The sequence below is a fragment of the Dermacentor albipictus genome, chromosome 1, assembly GCF_038994185.2.
Source record: "Dermacentor albipictus isolate Rhodes 1998 colony chromosome 1, USDA_Dalb.pri_finalv2, whole genome shotgun sequence".
NCBI classification, from domain to species: Eukaryota; Metazoa; Arthropoda; class Arachnida; order Ixodida; family Ixodidae; genus Dermacentor; species Dermacentor albipictus.
Window position 1 is genome coordinate 418865246 of NC_091821.1, and position 25795 is coordinate 418891040.

The window sequence follows — 25795 nt, forward strand, 5'->3', positions numbered from 1 at the left end:
CTTCGCTCTACAATCTGCGCTTCCTTTCACTCCGACCCGCAGTGTGCTCACGGTGGTGTCTTCAAGACCTATGAACGCTTACGGAAAAGGTACTACTGGCGCGGAATGTTTCGCTTTGTCCGCAAGTTCATTCGCGGCTGCCACGAGTGTCAGCGACGAAAAAAACCACCGCATCCTGCCGCAGGTTCATTGCAGCCCCTTCCATGCCCAGAACGCCCATTCGACCGCGTTGGAATTGACCTTTATGGACCTTTACCTTTGACCACGGCCGGAAACCGATGGGCTATCATTGCTGTCGACCACCTTACACGATACGCCGAAACCGCTGCTCTTCCCACGGCGACAGCACAGGACGTCGCCTCTTTCATCCTGAGGCGTTTTGTGCTTCGGCATGGTCCTCCTCGCGAACTCCTCAGTGACCGTGGCCGCGTATTTCTCTCCGATGCAATTCAAGCACTTCTCCACCAGTGCAAAATTGTACATCGGAGGTGTACTGCCTACCACCCTCAGACGAACGGTCTCACTGAGCGGTTTAATCGGACTCTGGGCGACATGCTTGCGACACATGTTGCATCTGATCAATCAAACTGGGACCTGGTTCTCCCATTTGCGACATACGCGTATAACACCGCTACGCAAGTCACAACCGGGTTTTCCCCCTTCTTCCTTTTGTACGGTCGCCAGCCGACGCACACTATCGACACGTTGCTGCCATACGCACCAGATACCTCAGAGTGCACGCCCGTGTCAGCAGCGGCCCGTTACGCTGAAGATTGCCGACAACTAGCCAAGCGCTTTACTACAGCCGACCAACAACGCCAGAAAAACGCCCGCGATGATGATCACTCTCCGGCCGCAACATTCGCTCCTGGAGCACTTGTGTGGCTGCTTGTACCACCCTGCGCCCCTGGCTTGTCGTCCAAACTGCTCCCAAATTATCATGGTCCCTACCGCATCGTCGAGCGTACTTCCCCCGTAAACTATGTCATTGAGCCTCTTACGCTGCAAGGCGACCGTCGTCGACGTGGACGTGATGTTGTTCACGTAAACCGCCTCAAGCCGTACTTCGACCCTCTTGTACCCACCTGTTAGATCGCCAGGATGGCTCCACCTTTCTCGACGGGGGCAATTGTAATGAAGAAAGGAGGAGAATGGCATACCGATCATCATCAAGAACAGAGGGCACGAGACCGGCGTTCGAAGACCACCATCTTGCTCTCCGCGCTCACTGTTCCGAGCTACCGCCCGTTTGTTGGACTCGCTCAATAAACATCTTTACATTATTATTATTATTATTATTATTATTATTATTATTATTATACAATGTGTTATGCAAAGGAACCTCAGTGCTGGTGCATTGACATGACATCGTACATGTGAGGACGCGCTTCGATCATATCACACGTCGAAAATTCAGCTGTGTCGTTAAAAGGATGGCCGTAATATATCGGCGTTCTTAGGTGACATCACGTTTAAAGCTATCTGGCAGATAAAAAATTTAAACAAACTGAAGTGTAAAAGAAGCGTGTGTTCTTTTCACGCTCCTCTGTAACTGCTTGCTCTCCTCTTCGCCAACACAACTGTAGCTACAATTCGGATCGGATGGGTTTCTGCCGGTGAACCGCGGATTTTGTAATTAGCGCCTGTATACCAGACGTTTACCGCAGCCATCGTATTCGCAAAGCGTGGTGTAACGTACTACAGCGAGCGCGCTGCTTTCGTCGCTGTATAATTCCATCTGTATACGTTTTACATGGAGGTTCGTTTAGTTATCGAGCTTCTGCCTAATTATTCCAGCATCTCATGCATCCTGAGTTTTTTTTTTTACCTCTCTCTATCTCTCTGTGTCTCCCACTTCTATCGTTTTCTACTCTTCGTATGGGCGCCGATGCTTTTGTGCTGCTTGCCTTGTTTGGCTCGGTGTGTGTGTTTGTGTGTGCGCGTGAGCGTAAGTAACCAGTGCCGGAATCTGGCGCCCTCGGTTCGTTGGTGCTGTTGACGTCAGCGGATGTGCTAATTAGCTGCGTTCTTGATTTCTGCCCTTCTTTGTTTCGCGCGCTATTTTGTTGATTCCGGCTATGCCCTCAGCCCCCTTCTGCCCCCTGCCTCTAGCCCCCCCCCCCCCTCATCCTTTTTTTTTACTCCCGCGAATATCTCCACTTAACGGAAAAAAGTACTGTGCCCGCGAGACCCTCGTCTCTTCTTCTTCTCCTTCTTCTTTCTTTTTTTCCCTTTTTTTATGTGGGGCGTTATTTATCCTCTCCGGAACGCTCGTTTGCGAAAGAAGCGAGGATCCTTTTGGAACTTCATTGTGGCGCCTGATGTGCGCTAAAGAGGCGCAAGCGGGAAGCTTTTCGCGATGGACCTTGTTAAGCTCGCGGCGTTTCCGGGCTTCCAAAAACAAGCCTTCTGAGCTCGTTTCCGAACAAGCTCACACGTGCGGGCGCAGGTGGGCCGCTTCAATTTTTTATCTTAATTTACCGTTGTTGTCGGCTCGTGTAACTTTGTTCTTAACTTGTTTTCACATCTGGTTACCATGTCGAACTGGCGACGAAAGCCTCTTCGCCTGGCCCCTCCTTTTTTTTCTTCAAATTTTCGCGTGCCCGTGCCCGAACTTTAGAAGGACGAAGTAACGCTAAACCGTTCGCACGTGCGCACACACACACACGCACACACACACACACACACACACACACACACACACACACACACACACACACACACACACACGCACACACTCTCTCTCACACGCACGCGCACACACACTCACTCATTCTCTCTCTCTCACACACACACACTCTCTCTCACACACATACACACTCTCTCTCTCACACACTCACACACTCTCCCTCACACACACTGTCACACACTCTCTCTCTCACACACACACACACACACAAACGCGCGTCCAGCAAACATTATCGGATGCCGGTCGTGATTTTTTTCTGTGCATGTCCCTTTTCGTTTTCTTAGGCTTCACCCTGCTGAGGAATTCGTTCGGCGGAAGGCCAAATAATGCAATTGAAGAAGCTTTTAGTAGGCATTGCGTTCACAACTCTTTTGATGTCCGCGGCTGCCCCTCAAGTTGATGGAGGAGCTGCGCACGTCTTAGCACGTCATAAAAGGCGCCTTTGCTGAAGTAAGCCCCGAGTTCTACAAAGTCCGTCTGACGTCGGCTCCGGACCGTGAACCTGTGCGGAAGTGTGTGTGTGTAAGCCGTCCCGCAGAGAGGCGGCTTCTTTACGATGTCTGGACGAAAGTTTCCCTCACCTTGGGATCGAGGGGGGAACCGAGTGTTTATAAACCGTTTGTACGGGTGCTCAGCACTTTCTCTCGCAGTCATGTTAGACTGATGCACTTTTCTCTCGCAGTCATGCTAGACTGACGAACTGCAACATCCTTATGTAGGTACTGTAAATAAACCCCATATTCCTGGTTCTCGATGAGAAGCAGTCCTTCCCTTCATCAAAGTCCTCAGCGTGGATAAGTTGGACGACGGCATGGGCCAGCTACCTTCTAATTCATGCTCGACTCCAACCTTGACAACTGGTTACGAACGGTGGGATTGAGCCCCCAATCCTAACAGCATACAGATTGAAACGCCTTGGCATCGCGACGTTCCTTGTGCGCCATAACATTGGCAGGCCAACGGGTCATGACTCTGCTGTTTAACGTTTCCTTCTGTTTGCTGGCACTTCCTGGGCGTCTTCTACTGCTGTGCGGACTGCACGTGGTACGGCTTGCTCTCTCTCTCTCTCTCTCTTTGCGTTTTTTTGTGTTGTTGCTGTTGTTTATTGTGCGATTAGTGGTTCGGCATGATTGGAACAGTGTATGGATGGGGGCTGTGCGGTTCTCTTGCTGCTTTCCTCCCTCTTACTCCTTCGCCCGCCCCCTCCCCCATGGTGGGGTTATTGACGACGTTCGGTAGCACCGTGTTTCGCGCTCTTTGACTATCACACATCCCCACTGCCTGTCGCGGCCGAGCATTATTTCGCCGTACCCCGAAATCAGGAGGCATCTGTATACCTTGTCATGTGGCGGTGATGCGCTGGCGCGCGCGCTCTTTCGACGCTCCTTCCGCGTATACCCCGCCACGGGTCACGAAGCTGTATAGCTGGCGGTAGCCCGACCGTGCTGCCCTTTATATACGGCTGCCCGGTAGCGTTGCGGAAAGCAGTCATTTCCACGTTTTCTGGACTCGCGCGTCGCTGCCGTGTAAGTATAGGGCCGGATCGAGGGGCTGCCGCGCGCCTAGCTTCCTCGTTTCCCACCTCTGAGGCATGGGCCGGGCTTACACGGCTGCAGTTTATCTGTATACTACACCGGCCGATGCCTAGGCGCGCTTCTGGCGTCTCGCCTTATTTGCCGCGCGCGCCGCCACGGTTGTGCTTGTATATACCTCGTCTCGTCCCGCTTCGAACTTCCTTTACTGTCTCGTCATGTTTCCTTATTTTTTTTTTTACTATCATTGCAGCTTCCCTCCATCGCGATGGTTGGCGCTTCCGCTCTTACAGCGACGCCGGCGCCAAATGGGCGTTCGAAATTGCTCTCGCTTTTCCCCTCATGTCCGAAAGGACGCCCGAGATTTGGGTCCGGATTTAGGCGGATCACTGAGCGGTGCACCCTGGAGGTCCGAACTGCGTGCCCAGCTTCGACGGTGTAGAAGCGCTGGGATGTAATGCATGAAGAGCCTCGCGGATTGCCGTAAAAAATTTGTCTTTTCCCGAGGGCGCCGAGCTTGTGTACCGCGGTGCGGCGGGGCAGGACGAGAAAGTGATGGCGTCGCCGATGAGAGCGGCTCCGCTGCGCTGTGTAGAGCGCGCGGTTCACAGTCGGGACGGCCACATTCCTTTGGTTGCGAAGTAATAATAATAATAATAATAATAATAATAATAATAATAATAATAATAATAATAATAATAATAATAATAAAAAATGGCTGTGGCTTAGCTAAGGTTAAGCCCAGGATGCGAAGCATACTAGCCTTTATTTTAGTTGTTGAACCACTGTTTAGCCTGGTGAACTGCTGTTCCTTGGCTATATTTGGTTCGGCTAGACGAAGAAACAACTCATGCGTTACCCTGCTTCGCCTTCAAGAGTGGAACGCGACAGCGTTCCCGTCGACCCGCCAGCGACTACGCGCCCCGCATTGGACGCGGTGAGCGTCGAGCAACGCAGCGTTCGGCGCGGCAACGAAATCTGCGCCTGAGCAAGCGTCGCACGCCTGAGCCTTAGAAACAGCTCGTTTCTAAGGCAACACCGCATTCACTAGAGGCGCTTTTGTACCGCTTTGAAGCATCGTACTCGTGGCTCAGTGGTAGCGTCTCCGTCCCACACTCCGGAGACCCTGGTTCGATTCCCACCCAGCCCGTCTTGCAAGAGTTGAGCCAAAGCCACTTCTCCTCTGTCGTGACGTCACGGTGTCACGTGATTTCATGGTCACCGCCGCGCCTGAGGAGCTGGGTTGAGCCCTCGTAATATGCTTCGCATAATAATAATAATAAAACCTTGGTCTTTACATTTCTTCGGGTGATGAGTTAACGAAAAAACGCCAGGTGATGAAAAAAAAAAAAAAAACGTCCGGAGCCCCCACTACCACGGCGTCTCTCGTAGCGCCCTTTGTATCTGTGTCGCCAAACTCGTATTAGTTTCCCGTGATTAGAGCTGTCTGTAGTACGCAGGACTCGGCCGGTATCGGGTGGGGTGAGTACTCGCGCAGATTATTGCGAAAATATTCGCACGCATGCTTTTTTTTTCTTTTTTGCCTGTCACGCGAAGTTCTCTCTTTGTTGCCAAAGGACCATAACCTTGTAGTGACTGCGAAATCGTCCTGAGTCGCCTTCTGGATAGAAATCCACGGCTGTCAGATTTGCCGAGTGTATTCCTAATGCCAGCTTTGAAAGGCAACGCACGACAGACTGTAGTATGCTTCTGATTTCGAAGACCCTACTCCGTCGTTGCAGCGCGTGTTTGTTTCACTTTTCTTTCTTTCTTTTCTCTTTCTTTTCCAGCCTCCACTTAGCGCGCTGCGTGCGGAAGCGGCGCGTATGAATCGCTCACTTAGCAAACCGCTCATCCGCGGGGCTCCCTGATGACGCCGCTCCTGCTCAGATTGCCATGGCGCTGCCTTTCTTTGAATGTTTACTTTCTTTTTGTTCTCTCTCTTCCTCTCCCCGTAACTTCTTTTGCTTCCCTCTGGCAGCGCTCGCCTTTCTCTCGCGTGTACCCGGGGGCTGAAGGTGCCGCGCTAGGCGCGAACGACCGTGGGCACGGGTCCGTGGCCGGGGCACGCGAGGCAGGTGTGCGAAAGGTATAAAAGCCGTGCTCGCCGCCACAGCGGCCCTCGGATGGTTGTGCCGCCGTTGCCTCCCCTCTTCTCGTGCGAGTGGCGACGCTCTTTCTCGCCCTGTTGGGCACAGCCGGCCAGCCGCGCGGAATGATGGATCGTGTGCCGGGCTCTGCCGCTGCCCGGCTGGGGACACGCCGCACCGAGGAGCCAGGGGCGTGCGGCTGTTTGCTCTTCCGCGCGCCTCTCCCGCGGACCCGGGGAGCAAAAGATCGTTTTGGCTGTCCGTTCGCCCACCCGCACGCGAGCTGGCCCGAGCCGGGGGTATGGATGCGTGTGTGCTGGCTTGTACGTGCGTATACGTGCGTGCGTTTCGTGCGCGCAGAGCCGGGTCTGCTGTAGTGGCGAGGCGTGTTTGCCTCCCGCTTCGCTCGCGGCGGGGTTGTTGCCTGTGCTTCCTCTTCGCGCTCATCGTTGCGTCTCCTCTCCCACGTTATGCGCGCCGCTAAAGTTATGAGGATGGGCACCTCCTCGCGAAAACAGTGTGCGTGTATATATATCGATCCGATATAAAAGTTTGCTGCGAAGTCGGAGCGAGTCGGCGATGCCCTCGGGCGACCGCGCTGATGGCTGCACGTCGCGCAGTTCCGTTGTTGTTCTTGTTCGCACCCCGATATTGCCGCAGCGTTCGTGTTCCTGCTCGACGCGTTAACTGCGCTGGCGGCGGGGTTGCGGTTGGGAGGGAAGGAAGGTGTTTCTCGAAACGGCCGTGATTGCGGTGAATTTATACGCATATAGATCGAAGGCGGTCCTGTTGTGGATTCCTGGGATTTATTTCGCGAATCGTAAGAGCGGTCTTTTGTAGCGTCGAATGCTCCACGTTATAAATTTTTTTTTGTTGTTGTTGTCGCGTTAATACTGCTGTGAACGGCGGCTATTGGAAAACGATCATATAGCTTGAACACTTCTTTTTCTCTCTCTTTTTTTTACGGTGGGGGAAGAGAAGTAGAAGGGAGTAAAATCATGTCCAGGGCTGAAATGGCGCTGCGTATTTCTTTCGCTGGAAATTATACTTTCATCGCTTTACCTGCCTTCCTTCATTGTTGCCATTGGCTCCACGCTCGATGCGCTTATTGCTTCGCTTCCTTGCTTGGGCCTGTAAAATTCCGTGTTAATAAATACGAGAGACAGAAATAGTAGGGAGACGCGAACTACACGCCTCGGTGTCAAAGCTCTGACAAGATCGCCGCCGACTTGGGCGTTGTGTATTCCGCTGTGCACATAATGGCAACAGAGGATTTGGTGAATAGGTTGATAGTGCAGCTTCACCTCCATAAGCTGTGAAGTCTAGTTTTCTGGCGCAAAAGACCGGCCATTCAGTGCGAGGAGGGAGCGTGGCGGTGTGTAGGTGAACGACATGGACGGCCTTCATCGGGGCGTGTGGTTGCTCGTGGCTCGGCCTGGAGTGTAACACGACGAGCAGTAACGGAGGGACCAGACTAGGCGGCGATTAGTTACACTGGCTGTGGCAATAGCAAATGATCTGGTCGCAATGGAAGCAAAGGGTTTGAGGTCAGCAGTTGGCCTTGCATATCGATTTCGGCAACGAGAAAGGCACAGGCGGCGGCAAGATGCGTCGGTGGAGACGTGGGCAACATCAAGGATGGTTCATGGTGCAGACAATATGCAACGGGCCCATGTTCAGGAGTTCCTGGCAGACAACGGCCTGAAGGTGTCTGTGAACTGCGGCAGCACATGCATGAAGCCCGCGCCGCAATCGTTTAAACATACACAAAAAATAAACACCTTTAGCTGAAAGGTGTTTATTCCAGATGTCTTCTGTTCTGCGATGGCGCGGTCAAATAGCATGCGCTGAGCGGAAGGTCTGCGTCACGTTTGAGACACCCGTAAGTGTGCTGCTTAACGCAGTAGTGATGCCAGGCACCGAAGTTGGCCGTAGATTTCCTTCGCGCGCCTGGAGGGACGGAATTTGTTCAGAAACAGCGCGCTTCGCGAGGAGGAGTTATGTGCACCGAACGGGCCACACGGTACTTGCAGTGCGACTGAAGTAAAAAGCGCATGGACTCTCCACCGTGATAGCGGGACGCACCGCTTATATCGATAACCTGCGTCACTTACCGAAAGTGTAGGCGTAGGTATATGTGTAGTGTAGGATATATGATAAGTGCAATCGTGGTAGTTTCGATATCAGTACTGTATTTTCGATGCGTCTTCTCGCAGCGGCGAAGCTGTGGTGCTTTGTAATAGTTGTTTGAAATTGTTTGAGCCGCTGCTATGTTTCTGAATTCTACTAACCCAAATGGCAGGAAACTGTGCATGTCCTGCCATTTCTTCGTGGACGTGTCCTTTTTAGCTTCCTCCGCAACTGGTACATCAGCCTCTCGTCGAAAAACCTGCCCTTTTGTTGCACTTAGTCGAGATCGTGAAGAATGTCGTGCTCTTTCCATTCGAACTGCGGCGGCATTGACACACCGCTATATAGTTGCAGAGGTCACGCGATCAAGTTGGTCGCGAATGGTCGCTTTGGTCGAAGAGCCTCTGTTTCTGGTCAGCCGCACGATTTTGCAGCTCCTCGACTGAAAGTCTGAACGCTTTTGAACCAATAAGCGGCGCAGCAGCAGCACGTCGGAATGCGCGACGTGCGAGCAGATGTGAACAGCATCAGTCGCGCGACATTTCGGTGTGGCGGCGGGCGGGCGGGTTACAGCTTGCGCGTGCCGGTGCGAACATCGGCTGCCGTGAGGTGACCAGCACACTGGTCGGTCGCGCGGCCGTCGTGGATAACGGGCGTGAATGCGTCCGACGTGGGGCTTCGGTGAATCGTTGACCTGCGGTGTATGCTGCTTTAGCCCCAACTATACGCTGCGAGCCTTCTGCTTTTTTTTTTTTATCTTCTCTGGACACATGTACGGGTGTCACACGGCGCACGTTCGATCGCGATCGGGCCCGGTCCGGATCGACATTTTACCGACCGCAATTGCATCCTTTACGCAGGCTACTATAGAGGGAGCCAATCGCGGCCGAGAATTTCAATCCGGATCGGGCTAGGTCGCGATCGGAAGTGGCCGTGTGACAGCGGTGTCACCGCCACTATAGCTTCGAACTACCGTCATACCATATAGAGAGACAAACGGTCGTATCCTTTGTAGCCGTGGTTGTCCAATGGTTTCGCGCGCTTACACTTCCACCACCGTATTGCTTGACATCGCGACGGTAACGGCGCGGCTGCAGCAAGAATGCATCTCAGCCCGATGCTTGCCACTTCGCGTGCTGCCTATTACTGCGAATCTTCCCACTCGTACTAGTCACGGTCCTTTCACGGCGATTTTGGCGCTCTCGCTGTATATACGGCTCCATTTGCTACCGGCTGCCGATATAACGGCGTGTCGCACCCGCGTAGGCGATAGAGAGGGCACACGGATGGGCACTGCCCCGAATCGCGCCACGAGACCGGCAACGGTATCGCCGCGATTGCTCTTGTGTGCTCGCACGGTTGCTGCTGGAAGTTCATTCGGGTTGCAGCTGCTGCTGCCTGTCTCCGCTGTTGAAGCCCAGGGCGCAAGGCGGGAGCACATGTCGCACCTTGCGGCCTTTCCTATATCGCCCGAAGCCTGCGTCTAAAAGGTGCCTCTCCTCACACGCCGCTCATTCGGCGGCAGCAGACGCTGTTCACGTGGCACGTAGCAAAGAAGACGAGAAAGGAGAACCGTCGTGTCGTCTGCGTCAATCTGCCGCTTGCTCGTCTGCTGCTGCCTTTCGTTCCGTTCTGTTGAGGTGTGGTTGGAAAAAGAAAGGAAAGGGAACGAAAGAAAAAGCGCCGCTAACGCTGTGAATGACGGGCGCCAACACAGCATCTGCTTTCTTCGTATCCCTCACCGCACTCAGTCAGCGGCGCGCCTGCGCGCGGCCGCAACCTTCCACCGCCGTGTATAGGTACGTGTAAGAGACGAGGTCGCCCGACCATGTTTTTTTAGCCGTTACACCTCGCGTTTGAGTTCGTCACGAGAACATCCTGACATTCTGTTGTTGTTGTTCCTTTTTGCTGCGTTGTTGCCAGCAGAAGTGGCGGAATACAGGTCGTGCCAACGAAGAGCCTGCTGCTGTTAATCCGACGTACGCAGGTAAGGCGCTATAACCGACATGACCCTTGTAGCTATTGTGCTTTGTGAAGCCAATGTGCGTTTGAGCCAATAACAGGCGGTGACTCGCAAGTTTTGTTACGAAAGTTCCGCCTTTGCTTGCGTCCGCTATGCCGACAGTCTGCATCTTTCGTTCTAGCGTTCGTAGTGGCCCCGTTTTTGTTTTCTTTTTTATGCAGGCGCCTCTTGTGGGTGAGCTCCACGAATTTACATTTCTATTCCTTCGTTCTTGCGGCTGCGGTTTTATGTATCAATATTGGCGTCGATGTTTGGCGGGCTTCTTGTCGAGTCAAGCTGCGATTGCGTCCCCCTATACCGCGCTAATATCTCTGTTGAGCCATTCTAGCAAACTACGTTTTTGCGACGATTCTCACTTGCGCCATGTTAAATGAATAAGAGCCAGGGTCGGTTTCACATTTGAAGTTCTAACAGCCACTAATTTTTCTTAAACGTTTTTGTTTATTTTTCTCTCAACGCTGCAGTGTCGCTTGCCAGTTCTTTTTTAAAGCGTGAGCAACGCTTCTCTTTTCTCTTTTTTTCCCCCTTTTTATCGTGTTTTTTACTAAGTGTTTTGCACTCGAAGCAGTTGATGTGTCCTGTTGCCCTGTCCCGGCCTGTCTCCTCACATCTGCGGCCTACGTGCACGTCCTAGGACACGTCTCATAGGAGACGTGTGCAGCTTCTGACGTTTTAATTTGACACATTAACTTTAGCCGCACTCACATACGGTGTAGGCAGCCTTTAGCGATGACTCGAAAAAAAAATAACGAAGAAAAAAAAACACTGATGCCACCAGCACGACGGGAAACAGAGGTTATACTATACTGTACTATCTGGTACACTAACCTTACTGCGAGGCGAGCGCTTTTTGTTAACCTTGTTTCGTATCCGTATCGTTTTAAGACTCGTTTAAGGCTATCGATAATTGTTGTCCACTGTTGTGCGTCATCAGTTCTGCGAATATGTATACATCTGTCGGCTAGGGCGGCCGTTTTTAAATGTTGTGCAGCGCTGATTACATGTAATTCTGGCTGCAGAAGATTTACTGTATACGCGACCGTTTCGGTCACACAAGAAAAGTTGTCTCCGAGACCTTTGGATCTCCCGAGATAAGAGGTCACACATTTTCCCCCCTTGGTGGTATTGGTCCCCGGGGTCAAATAAATGCTTCGCGTGGGTGAGCCATTTCTTTTATTACGGCCTCCTCCATACAAAAATGTACCTCCCTCGTCCTTAACGAACCATTCTTACGGCCGTGCTGTGCTATACCTTATCATCGGTCCCTCAAACCCCACGAACTGATACTGTGCTGTACGGCACATTCTTAGCTCGCTGAAAAACTGATCAAAGACAACGGTAGTTATTGTCCGCGGACCGTGCAGCAGTCTTTCGGTGGAGTTACAGCGGAGGCAGAGTGTGATTTTCCTGCCAGTGTAATCGGTCCCCGGCGTGTTTGTTATATATAGTCGCGACGGCTTTGGACGAAGATCTCTTAATACCCGATAACAGGGGACACCCACATATGTCGTGCCGATGCTCAGTGCCCTCTGGGTTTCCTTCACCTCTCATTGCGCCCTTTATCTGTCCGGCCGGATGGGAAATGGGAATTTCACTAAGCCGCGGGTCTGTGTGTGTACGCCCTCTCTCTGTCATGTGCGCAAACACGCACGCAAGCTGTATGTAATACGTATATAGTGCGCACCTTAGCTCGTTATTTGTGGGCCGTGTGTGTATCTTGGAGAGACGACGAAAAACACGGCGTGGTACCGTGGCCCCGTGAACAACCCGACAGGCCACTGGACTTGGGCCGCGGCTTCCGCAGTTCGCACCGCCGCTGCCGGGCCTGCCGAGCCTCTGCCGGCACTTTTTCGCGCCACATTCATCAGCTTTTAGGCGCCGGTAACGCCAGCAAGGGTGAGCGCGTATATATCTCCCCGTCCTGGAAGCTGCTGCGCATCTCCCGTCTTGCGTTACGCGATGCTGCTGATGCTGCTGCACTGACGGCGGTGTTGCCACCGTTGCCGGCGGCGTCTATAACGGTGACACCCGACACCTCTGCCGGCGGAGGAGGTGCTGACGTCTCGGAGCTTCCTCCTCCGGTCGACGCCGCCTGCTCAAGCCCGTGCGCAGTTCTGTGCACCGAAGTGAACTGTATATGGCGGCGAGCTCGTGCCTCTCGCTGTCGGTGCTTGCGTCTTGTCGTCAGTTTTGTTCATCGCGCCTATTCGCGAGCTGCGTTGCAACGCACGCTGCATGATGGAAACCCCGAGTGGTTAGCCCGTTAACTACGTCATCCGCCTGCAGCTAATTGACGATTTCGCTGGCGTTGCGGTTTTTGTTTTCCAGGATATTGGGCCTATGCGATCGGACCGAATGACGGATAGTTAACACTGAAATGACCCAGCGCAAATATTTGTCGCGCGCAAGTTAAGGTGCAAGGCGACGATCGCAAGTTTTTTAGGCGCATGCACTAGCGGCCATTCCCCGCCTCCGTCTCGCTGGGCCAAAAGGCATCGCAGTGGTTAGATGCGCGTTGCGATAGATCCTCGCTTTACACCCTTGCGACTGCAGGCGCGCAGCTTCCATATACGAGACCGGACCATCCAAATCGCCCGGGGATTCTGCGGTTTAGGAGGTCCGCGCGCGGTATACGCTGTACTATGCACGAGTCACTAAGTTTCCTATGCAGTGCTCTTAAGACTCAAGTTACGCATACGCTTGTAGTCATTACGTGCTTGTCGGTATTCCGACAGTTGGTGGCTAACTTACTGGTTTGTTCCGCGGCCGCGCACGAAGTCGCGCGTCTACTCGTGCTCTGTGAAACAGGCATCGCTTTAGAACACGTCAGTGGGGCATGCCGTTGGAGCTTCTCGCACGGCTGCACGCAACTGGTCCTGGGTGTCGGGTACAGCTCGTAGTGTGCCTGTCGCACGCGGCCACCTCGCTTATCTGGTAGGGGGCAAGTCGTGCGTCCCCGCGACTCCCTCGGGCCCGATTGATTTACGGTTCGCCTCGCTGCCTTCGCCCCCCCCCCCCCCTACCCCTCTTCTTCTTCTTGTTTTTTCGCATCTCCCCTGTGGGTCCCCCGGCTGGCAGCGTGGCTGCTGCTGGAGGTCAGTTTGCAGCACCTTTATTACGGGCACTTAATCGCAACCCGTCGTTCTCGCCAACCAACCTTGTCCCCTCTCTCGACTGCCTTGCCGTAGCAGTATACAGCGTTATGTACTAGTACGTTGGCCTGACCGGACCGTAATTAAGTGGTGCTCTCTGCATAGGATCGACACGCGCACGTTCGCAAAATGAGGGCTTCATTTTGTCACAGGTGCCTTCTCATCTTTTTCCCCGCACGTTTCACGTTTCGAAGTTCCTGTTTTGTGCGGCGGATCTATAATTTACTTCCCTCGGGGAGTGGGCACTGTCCAGGTGTGATAATAAATCGCGCCGATGTTGGAAAGGTACTCGCTGGCACCCGTCTCTTTGTCTTTCCGCTCTCTTGCTAGTGCGCCCCTGACTGCTGACGTACGCAGCAAAGGGCTGAGGAATGAGCGAGTAGTGCTGGCCCACTCATCACGGGCCTGCTGTAGCGACGGAAGGCTTCTTTCAGAAGAAAGAAATGGATGAAAGAAAAACCAGTAGTTTAAGCCAACTGGAGCTATCAAATCGAAATTTATACCGTGCCCACTCGTTTAATTTAGAACGTAGTGGACGGTATAAGCTCAGTCGGTCGCCGACGTGGCTTCGAAGGCGACGGTAAAGGTCACGTTAGTGCACAGCTCTGGGTTCTCGGTCCGCTCGCAGGGTAATCTCGTGAGAAATTGATGGACGTCTCGCGGTGGCAGTGGCGGCCTGCGTTCGACCATCTGGCTTTTGCTGCTCGGCCTGTGCGTGCGTTGGTGAAGATGTCTGCCGTTCTTCCTTCGTTTCATCGTAGTACGTCGTTTTTCTCGCTGTCCGAGACCAGCCTTCCCCTTTTGTATTATAGTCCTTTGTGCCGATGGGCAACGCCTTTTCTTTTTCTTTTTCTCCCTTCTTTCTTTCTTCCTTTCTTTCCCTCTTTCTTTCTTTTGTCTCCATTTGCCATTGGCTCTTATTTTAGCTCATGATTTCCTGGCTTGGAAGCGCTAAGTAGCAATATCTTTCGCGTTGTCTTTTTCTGAAGGCGTTGCTGACATTTTGATTCTCGCATCGTTTTCTTTCTTTCTTTCTTTCTTTCTTTCTTTCTTTCTTTCTTTCTTTCTTTCTTTTATTCATTGTTTCGACTCTGCCCTGTTTTCTTCTCCGTCTTTTCTTTTTCTTGTTTCTTTTTCCTATGCTCTTCGCGCGGCACGAGCTTCTGCCACGAGTGATGTACTAGCGTCTGTAGCTCGTGCTGTTGTTACACAGTGGCGAAATCTCGTACGGGTGTTTTCCATACTTGAAATGCCGTCACTGTGGGTATATCTATGCTTATAAGTGTCTACAAGGAAAGGCTGCTGAAACAGAACGGTGGGGAATGGGTGTGGGCCGAGGAAAGGTGTGACAACTGTTTACTGAGTATTGAGGAAAGGAACGGTGTGCGTTGTTGGAAATGAGCGTTTTTACTAGCTACTTGTTTCTACCTCGTTCGGTGTCGTCTCGTGCTTATTAATATTATCAGTACAACATGAAGCAACTAGCCCTGCAAGGAGTAATCTTAAATGCCTGTATAGACTGCCCATCGCATCCACTACCGATATGGCTTTGTTCGTGTTTATTATTGTTTTATGATTTCTTTAACTGCAGAGTGCGAAGTCTTGTCACGCACGAAGTTGTTTTTCTTTTTTTCTTTCTTTCTTTCCTTCCTTTTTTTTTTTAAGCATCGTTTGAGGCCTTTAGAAGTTTTTGTCGTAGCAGTATACACAGTCGTATGGCCTGACGGCGTGTCCTATACATAATTTGTTCGAGCGAAACATGTCAGGAAGTTGATTTTTTCATGTTCACGCGGCACAACTAAGACAAAGAAAAGGGCGTGAGCCAGGACATGCGAGATGGAGACCACTATACCAGTGGCAAACAATCGAACAAGAACGAAAACCGGAATTTAAAGCAACAGTCTTCGTCCAAAAATAGATTATTCTGAGACGAAACAAGATCGCTAACTTTCTAGAGAACAAGCGTGCCTGTCTTCATTCCGGTTATATTACGTCACGTATCTCAGCGAGGCCAGCTTTTAACACCTCGCAAAAACGATCGTTTGCCTTCTCGTGGAGATCTAGACCGCTCTTCCCCCCCCCCCCCCCCCCGTTTAATCCGTTGCCTTGCCCATAAAGCAAACCTTTATTCACTTCCTTATAAACGGACACTTCCCCGATAACGTCTTCATTTCTCGCTCGTGCCCTCGGCCTTCTTCTTTCCCCGTCTCGCCAGTCGATATCCGTGGCCGCTCCTTTTTTCCCCAGGAATAGGCCCGAACAACACCGAGGGCCGCGCGTATCCCATTTGCGCGGCGATGGCCGCAGTCCGCTTCTCGGGAGTTGTTCCGTCCGTATACACACACGCACACCACCGCTGCCTATATATACGCGCGTGGCTTCTTTGCTATCGCGAACGCGGTCCTCCTCCGTCTACTGCTGCTGCTGTCTCGTGTAACGGAACGAATTGAGCAGCCCTCGGGGTACCGTCGGTGTGTTTTCCGCGCTGCCTTTTATTTCCTTTCTTTCCTTTCTTTTTTCTTCCGTCCGCCTGTGGTATTCCTTGTTTGCTGGCGCTTGCACTCCCTACTGTAGCATCTTTCTTTTTTTTCTTTTTTCCCGATTGTTGGCCTCTTACTTTTTGTGTTCTTTCTTTCGGTTGAGGTTGCCTTAGTAAGTGGGTGGGGGGGAGGGGGATAGCCTGCTGGCTACATGTTACACTATATTGTACGACGCGTTGCCGAAGCATCGTCACTTACGACACGCGGTGCCGACCGTTCGATTCGATCCATTCTTCAAATGGCCTCGAAATCCGAGGGTGTGATCGGCGGAGAACAACCGTCGTTCTGGTAGAACGAGAAAGCTTGGAGAAGAAAAAGAAAAGAAAGAAAGAAAGATGGCCCCGACACGCGCGCGGTGCTTTGGACGACGGTGGCTGTATGCTTTTTTTTTTGTTATTATGTAACCCCCCCCCCCCCCCCCACGTTTTGAGAAATGCGCACGCTAGCTTCCCGTTCCGCTTGTGTTCTGTATGAGAACGTTCTGTTGTGTTGGTCTCCCATTTCGTTATTTTTCTTTGTTCTGTTTTCTTATGGCCTGGTTTGTTTCATCGGATCATCGAAATTCATGGACGGGTGGACGTGTGAGCGGTCGCGCTGTTGTTTAACGGCATTCGTCATCTCGCGTGCCGTATTTTCCGCGGCAAGATCTCGACGACGCTTGTCTTCGCCGCCGCTTTTGCACCTTCTCGGCGGAGCTTGCTTCTTTTCTTGCGCGTTTGCCCTTTCGCCTTTCTTTTTTTTTTCTGTGTAAAAATCGTGGCGGTCAATAACCTCCTCCTTACTCCCCCCCCCCCCCTCCCCGTCCATTATTTTTGCTCTTGTACCGCGTGTTACACGACCACGTACGTTTCATCGGCGTGGCGTCGTTTTTCTTGGTCTAGTGGCGATTGTCCTGGCTTACACTTCCGCGGTAATGGTCGGTCGTTTCCTTCGACGAACAGCCCTGGCGTTGGCACTTGTGTCGTTGACGCGCCGACTAAGACAAACGGTGGTCGTTACCAGGCGAGCTATCCTTTATAACGCGCATTCTTTTCAGCCCAAGTCGCCGCGTAGGACCAACGTAGAACGTCACTTTCGAGCGTTGTGATTTGTCATTGGCGTTTTGTGAGCGCTTGTACCAAGGGGTACCGCGAAAATTGGCCCGACCGTGTTGATTGGTTTGGATTGATAAAGAAAAGGCCGAGATACGCCGCAAGTCGGACGCACGGAAGAGACTTGATGGAAATGCGGCAAGGCTTTGCAACTCGTTGCCGTTGAATAAAACAGGGTATTCGCTTCATTCCCTTCTTTTCAGCCCGGTGCTTAAGAGGAAGCTTTAGCGCGGGTGCTCCTTTCTAAGTACGTGTAAAAGGAGAATTGGTTTTTCTCGGCAACCAGTGAACCAAATTTGGCGAGGTTTGTTTCATTTAAAAGAAAACTTAAAATCTGGCGGATTTTGGCTTCGAATATTGGATTTATGTCGTCGACTTCTTATTAAAAATTAGCAAACTTCGAAATTTTCCAGAAAACGAAACTATCAAGTTTGTCAAGTTTACATCTCTGTAACTCAGCAGGGAAAAATTATATAAAAGTTCTGTGAATTGCATCTAATAGTACATCCAAAGCGGACAAAAGTGATATGGTACACATGAATCTAAAAAAATTCAGTAATAGGTAAATGCATCTTTTGCAGAACCCTTGTACACAACGTAACCAATTCACGTAGGATATGAATTAACATATCGAATTTGTCTGCTTTGAAGGAGCTGATGGATGCCGTAGACAGAACCGCGATATCTGTTCTTGATGCAGAGCTATTAATTTGTAAACTTAGTGCTTCTATTTTTTTCGAACTTTCGAATTTTTTTAACATCGTTTTAACAAAATTCGGGCCCTTAATCAAAATTCCGCTCCCAACAGTTACTAGAATCTAATTTTATCTCGTAAATGCAAGAAACTTCATTAAAATCGGTCTAGGAGTTATCTCAGAAAAGCAGTTTCTGCGTATTACACGTATTTGAATAGGCCGCGTCGGAGTTGGGCCCGAGCTAAAGCTTCCTCTTAAAGCCTCCGCAGGGGCTGCTGTAATCAGAGAGGACGATCCCCGTGTGGAACTGCTTCCTTCGAAAAAAAAAAAAAAAGGAACTCCTTCGAGCGAAACGTTTTGCGGTCGAAGCTGGATGTGCGTTACTACGGATGAAATCATTGATCGTGGCTTCTCTGTGGGAGCATTGGTTCTCCTTGCTCATCTGGTTCTCACTCCCTCGGGACACGTTACTCTTGCTACAAATGGTGATCTAGTGACGTCACAAGCATTTCGTAGATTCGCCTCTCTCCTGCTCTCCTCACACGTGCCCTGCACCGTACTATATTTTGCGTTCGGATTCGTGAAAAGAAGAAACGAGGTGATTTTCAAAGATAACGAGTACAGTGAGGCTGCTTTAGGATGGCGCCAGCGGTAGGTGTCGGCTTCGAAGTCGCAAGCCCTAGGCATAGTAACCGTCTTCGTGGCCTCCTCCATACATGGCTGATGAACCTTGGGGACCTTTTCTTTTTTTTTTTCTCCCAACCCTCGTCGCGCACGTACACCTCGCGCTGTGCCAGTGGGAGCCAATATATAGTAGCTCGTGCTCTGTTCTCTTTTATCGTTCTCCGGGGCCCATAAAAGCCGAGCTATTCATCGATGTCCGCGGCAGACGTGGCCGGCGCGACGCTTTTTCTCCGCCTCGGCGACTGCTTTTGTTCCCCGCCATGAAGCGGGGGTGCTGCGAGGGCGTCAGTGCGTGTGTGTGTTCGTGCGCGCGCGCGCAGAAGCTCTGGCCGTTTGATTAGCCATGCAAGCGCTTGCGCTAAGGAACGCTTGTGGAGCGGGCCCGTTAACGCTGTAAATGTAAGGCAGGGTGAAGGAAGGTAGGAGGGAGGGGGCGAGTGCAGGAGAGAGGGAAGAGATGAGGCCTGCTGCCTTTTGTAGCAGAAATGGGAAGGAAGGCTGGGGAAGGGGTGAGGGAGAACGGGTGTGGGGGTTGGATGTGAGCCGCTGGCCCGGTTCATCTTCTTCGTGTTCATACGCACCTCCGCCCTTTCTCCGGGGACTAGTTATCCCCTGCTAGCTTATACAGGGCACCCGCGCGCTCTGGACGAAGAAAGCACCGCTCTGTGTTGTAGTAAGCCCCCCGCGCACGAATGAGTTATCGCTCGGATGCAGCGGCGTTTCCTCTATTAGCGCGAGCTTTCTTTCTTATTCTCTCTCTCTCCTCACCCGTCTCTCCTGCTGCTCCTCAAACTCTGGTGTCGTCGCGCTGGAGAACCGGTAAAGGGCAACGAATTTAACGGGCGAAAGAGCGCGCCTTATGAAAACAACGTGTTCGTTGTTGCTTGTGCGAGCTTCTATGCTCTCATAACCTCCCTCCTTTCTCTCTCTCCCTCTCCTTACAGTTTGTCTTTTAACTCCTTGCAGTCTTTGTGCACTGTAAAGCTGAGGCCACGTCGAAGCAATCCCACTTTTCCGTCGTCGACGGCGACTTATTGAGTTTGCTCTTCCGGCTAGTGAGATGCTGACGGCTCGCTTTGCGAGCCCTTGATGATATTGCTGATAGCGCGAAAACGCGGACGTTTGTTTTACGTGAGTCGGCGCCCTAACCCTGCCCCGCACCTTGTATCCGGACGGATAGGATGGGAGATTGCTTCAGGTAGCCGTCCTGTTCGATGGGTGCGCCCGTTTCTAGCAGGAGTTCTTACTTTCGTTTCCATTGCTATTCTTTCTTTTCTTTCGTAATTTCATTTTCTTCCTTTTTTTTTGTCCTTCGCAGCGTGTGGCACGGAACGCACAAACGCGAGTAACATTTTCGAAACAATTACTGCCCCAATCTCCCGTATTTCGCTGTCGGTGGTTGTAGTTAGTTGACCCGTATTTAAAGAATCGCTGCCTTCTTTTTTACCGTAAGCGCAGTCGACAAACTATATTCACAGTAATGGTTGAGGAACGGCCTCGTTTGCAGTAATCGTCGACATAGCCTTGTGCGATGGTGTTTGTCCAGACCGCTTAATATTAGCGCATGTTTACGGTATGATACACGGATGCCGCTACTCACCTATATACTCGATTCATCTTCTTACCTGTATACACGCTTATAATCAAATTTCAAGCCCAGGCTTTACCCGCACCGTGTTTTTGCGCTGATAATCGTTGTTGATATTGTAGACCATTCTGTTCAACTCAAATGTGTAGTTGAGCACGAGGTCTCGGATTCGGTGCTCGGCTGCGGTGGCAACGCTCGTGCTCCGTGATTTAGGTGCACGTTAAGCAATCTCGGCCAATAGCCTCAGCCGTGGTTGCTCACTGGCTATGTTGTTGGGCTGCTGAGCACGAGGTCGCGGGATCGAATCCCGGCCACGGCGGCCGCATTTCGATGGAGGCGAAATACGAAAACACCCGTGTACTTAAATTTAGGTGCACGTTAAAGAACCCCAGGGGGTCGAAATTTTCGGAGCCCTCCACTACGGCGTGCCTCATAATCAGAAAGTGGTTTTGGCACGTGAAACACCATAATTTAAGCCTCAGGTCAATTCGCTCGCTTCTGCTGCCGCGCTTTCTCACTCCAGCGTTTTGACAGAGAGCGTGCGCGGTCGTCGAGTGATATGTGTACATGTTTGCTTGTGCGCCCGTGACGCCGTGCTTGTTGATTTAGTTATAGTAAGCGAATGTTTATAAGCTTATAAGCCCGATAAAACTACCATCTTCGTATATTTGTGTACCAATTTGCTGTCGCAGTCGATGGTTCGTGCTGCCTCTCGCTTCAGCGCGAACTAAGCGGCAAGAACGCAGCGCAGACGAAGCTATCGGCCATCGCTGCGCATAGACTCTGTCCCTGTCGCAGATCGCTTTCAAGATATGGCCGCGCGGCCGCGCCATACTCAGCTGCCGCCATGGTGGAACGCCACCCCCCCCCCCTACCTTTCACCGGGTGCTTTACGTGCGACGGAAGACGGCGTGTTTCCTCCTCACTTTCCTACCTTGCGCTCGTGAGATTGAATCGCCATGGCTGGCGTAGCAAAGAGTGAAAAAAGCACATCAGAAAATGATCGGATTGACGTCAAATTTCACAGGGAGGTTCCTGTAAACAAAGTAAATTGACGGCGTTGAAAAGAAGGATTGGTAAAGTTACGCCTGGATGGGAAGTGAACCGCGCCTCCGGAGTGCGAGACAAGCTCGCATCCACGACGCTCCGACTGCTCCACATTTCTGGCTGACTAAAGGTGTGCCATGTGCGTGCGTCGTTGGGCACGTCATGGTGCAGCCAATGGGGAGGAGGTGGCTCCACGTCATGTGTGTAACCGCTTTCATTTTGTTCCGAGGTTTGCAAACGCTATAATGCTTTCAGATTCCCACACGTAAGCAGTCTCGAGCTTCTCTGCCGAAATTTTTTGTCTTCTTTCATTTTTTTTTCTTTAGTTCTCTGTATACCCCTCGATACATTTTTATTCCGAGACTGACTTCATTTCGCGTGTGTGCGTGCGTGCATCCCTAATTTATTTAATACCTCTGTCACACGAGCACGCAAAAACTCTCTTACGTAAGCGGACTTTTGCCAAATTGACTCTCTATTTGAAGAGTTGTTGCAGGGCAGAGACACGGCGCCGACAATCACTTTTTGGTGTTTCCTTCTGGACACTCTTTACAGAAAGCGTGACGCTCGCGTTCGAAACAAAATCGGCCAAAATAAACTGACCTATCTCGAAATATCAAGTGAACACTTATTTTATTACACGGTTCTCAAATAAATTTAATAACAGCAGATTAGGAGACGTTAATGTAACGATTTATTGTAGTAGTTTAGAGAGCGTTCGACCTGCTCACGAGGGTGCGGAAGAAAATGAGCGTTTCTAGATTTACTACACCTTCTGCGAGACACAATTTTTTTTTTTTTACGATGAGCCTATAGGCGACAGAAAAATACGCATTTGCTTAGTTCTTTAATATATTATAATTGCTGCCGCCCGCTGGTTTCGTGGCTACTTCTTTACTTCGGCCGTGAAAGAGATCTACGAACTCCGCTTTCAGAAAAAAACCGCTTCTGAAAAAGAGATCGCTCCCTGTCGTGTGTCTGCGAGCAAAACTATTTTTTTCGGAATAAGTATCTTTTGCACAAAACACTTTCGAGTGCCCGTGTGACAGGGGTATTGTAGACCGCGTTCGAAAAAAAACTCGCGTGATGGCCCAACCGGATACGCTTTCGAAACAGCCTCATTTCGAACATCTAAGTTTATACATGTGGTCAGAGACAGCGCAGGTTACTTAGCATGTGTGTACTTAGCATGTGTGTGTATAGTATACTGTAAAGCATGCTTGCCCGGCGTGCGTTCGCCTTTGCGCACTTAATTCCCAAGCTGGACACCACCTCCGCGCGGCCCAGTCGAAACTTCGCGCTGCCTGTTCATCGACGCGGCCTTGTGTGTGTGTGTGTGTGTCTACTTTAGGCCGGCATGCAGGCCCAAAATTGTGGCCGGTGCTCGCTTCGCATTCAAAGAGCCCGCGGTATAATTAGTGTGTACTCTGGCGCAGCGCGCCCGCTCGTCTCGATCCGTGCCACTGGTCAGGGGAAAGGGGGTATATGCGAAGTACGTGCGATCCCTCATGGAAGATGCCCGAGGGCCTTACGCAGCCGGCCGCCGTTTCGGAGTCGGCTTCCGCGTAATTACGGCGAATATATACTGCAACGCGCGTGCGTGCGTGCGCCTGTATAAACCCGGCTGCGCCTGCGCTCTTCCTCAGCAGTGACTCGCGAGAGCTTATGTAAGCGGGTTCACACACACACGGCACACTTTGGGCGTAATGTTCCCGCGCGCCAGCAGTGACTGCCGGCCTTCTCTCCGTCGGCGCATCTTAACGCGGCAGTTTGCCTGCCCATCCGACGCATCTCGCCAACTCATGTTCAGTGCGGTGAAAGCTATGGGGTTGCGTTAGCCAGTTAGAAAAGGGGACCCGCATCAGAAGGGGGCTTCCTCGCTGTCTGCCCTTGGTCACCCACCACGCGACGCCCACAGAACGGTATAGCTTAACGGAAAGATTAGAAGCGCGCAGTGAGTGCATGGACTCGCGGTAACACGCAGCAGGCTCTCCGATTGGCTGACGTGTGCCAATGTAGCGTTCGCTGCACTGTACATACCGCGTTGTTGAGTCGTTGTTGAGTGTTAGTTGCAGGAGTATACGCGCTATAACGTTCCCGCAGCCGTTTCTTTATTTTTGTTTATCTGCAGGCGGTCCTCGCGTGATCGCGGTGTCATTCTCTGGCCGTAATCGGGTGTTTTGGGCTTTCCGAAATGGGGGCTCGATTACGTCTGTACAGGCCCGAGGTGTCGTTTACTATATAGCGACGTCGGGTGGGTTCAAAAACCCGCTACGATATATATATATATATATATATATATATATATATATATATATATATATATATATATATATATATATATATATATTATCTTCACGGAGTGCATCATCGAGGTGTGGTTTGCGAGCGACCGATCGGGGTAGTCCAGCGACATTTCCGGGTGGCGGCTGCCGGGAGATGCCCAAATTTAGGTGGTGGATGTCGGTGTCAGAACTTGAGACCGGAAAAGCCTGTCTCGAAAGGCTATGTGACCGTGCTGGTTCGCCGTCTGATTCGTATCCGCAGATTAGCGCGTTTTCGTGAGGCCGCGCTGTGCGGCGACTTGTCGGCATTGCGCCAGCGTTCTATTTCACTGAAATATGGCTGTGAATGTTCTTAGTTAACGCCGAAAAAAGAAAGCACCGAAGAATGTACGTCGAATTGATTGTTTTGTAACATTCAGTTTTACTCGAAACAGATCGATCAGGCAAATTACAAAAGAAAATTAAGTCAGAGGTTTATCTCAGAAAGGTTTATAGTATTAGAGTTATTAATAGTAATTTATTAGAGCACGGAGAAAGTTAACATCGGGCACAGAATTTCCGCTAATTTATTTCTTCTCGGATTTGCGCTTACAACAAGTACGATTTGAAATAAAAATTAGGTATATGCCGTTCGTTTCTTTATCGTGCCTTTGTAAAACAGTGACCGTGTCATAGCCTCGACTTTTTGTTTCTGGTGCTTATTGAGCCTCTAAACAGACCCGTCAGTGTAGTCATCTCGCCATCACTCGGCAACACGGTTGTCAAATCTTAAGAATATTCCCGGAATTCCGGTTCGCACGGTGGTTTCATGCACATGCTTCGCAACGGCGCTGTCCCCAGCCTATTAAGTTTGCTTCATTTATTACTCCGGTAAGTTTGCGCCAATAGTAACCCGAAAGGAGATGCAAGTCACCGTAATTCCAACTATCTTTCAAATTAACACAGCAGGTCATGCAAATTAACGCTAAGAAGTATATGTGTTGTTCACGCTTGAATTTAGTATATGCAATTATGTTTTCTGTTACGTAGCTGTGTGTAGATAATTCAGCCGTCTTCCCTGTGAGGCGGCTGAGTGTTTTACAGCGTTTCTTTAATGTTGCCCTGGGAAGACGAGTAACTAACGCCACCAAAGGCGCCTCCCCCCCCCCACACGTGTGTGTGTGTGTGTGTGTGTGTGTGTGTGTGTGTGTGTGTGTGCGCGTGTGCGTGTGTGTGTGTGTGTGTGTGTGTGTGTGTGTGTGTGTGTGTGTGTGTGTGTGTGTGTGTGTGTGTGTGTGTGCGTGCGTGTGTGTGTTCGCTCGGCTTAGCGTGTACGACGGCGAAGACAAAGTGAATCCCGCGACTGGTTATTCCGGGCACCGATCCCCAATTATCTCGACGAAGCGAAGGATTACCTCGGCAAATCTTGGAAGAGCAGCTGCCGAGTGGAGGTTCAAGTCGGTCGGTGCCTCGTGCCCGATGGAACCGTCGCGCAGGCGTGGTGTCCGAACGGCTGACCGTTCGTGTTACGGGGCCATCGGCACGCCGTGTGCCAACTTTCGTTTATTCATTGTTGTGCAGGAGCCGAAGTGTGTGTGTGTGTGTGTGTGTGTGTGTGTGTGTGTGTATATATATATATATATATATATATATATATATATATATATATATATATATATATATATATATATATATATATATATATATATATATACTTCGGCAACACCCCATTTACAACTTTGTCAGGTGCATTCATATTGTAGCTTTCAACGTGCCATTGGGCTCTGTTTGGTGTATACACTTCGAAGGCTATTGTTTTAAATTGTTTTTGTGTTAAATTTAAATTTAACACACGCACTCGCACTCACACAGGCACTCACACAGGCAGTTTACACAGGCACTCACGCGCGCACACACACGTACACACACCGATTCAGCGGAAAGAACTTCAATGCTTGTCGAAAACATCAGTTGAAAGCATTTCACCTATAATTTTTCATTTTTTTCACCAACCATTTCACCTACAGTATAATGCTTTCGCATTCCCCACGTAAGCAGCCCTAAGTGCATCTGGTGATTTTTTTAAATTATAAGAAGCAAAGTATGCACTTAGCATCGCAAGTGCGCAAATATTCAAGTGCGGAAAGCCGGTGCCGTTTCCTTCTGTCGTATCGCCTCCGAACGTGACGGTATTAGGCTGCAGAGAGTGACGTCGCGAGGATGTGGCGGTTTGGCGTTGTCGTCTCGAGACGTTCGAAGTGTAAATGCAG

At 50.9% G+C, this 25795-nt stretch overlaps 1 protein-coding gene across 3 annotated transcripts in view; it reads left to right on the forward strand.

Annotated features, from left to right (window-relative positions):
* Pgant5 (polypeptide N-acetylgalactosaminyltransferase 5) overlaps nucleotides 1-25795 on the forward strand; it is a 343624-nt gene that overhangs the window by 197374 nt on the left and 120455 nt on the right. The window contains exon 1 of one of the 3 annotated variants that reach the window (XM_065429903.1): nucleotides 10281-10428. The exons of the other annotated variants lie outside the window; for them this stretch is intronic. The gene's annotated coding sequence lies outside the window, so the exon portion shown is untranslated. Of the gene's footprint in view, nucleotides 1-10280; nucleotides 10429-25795 lie in introns of those variants that run through there. 3 annotated transcript variants of the gene reach the window in all.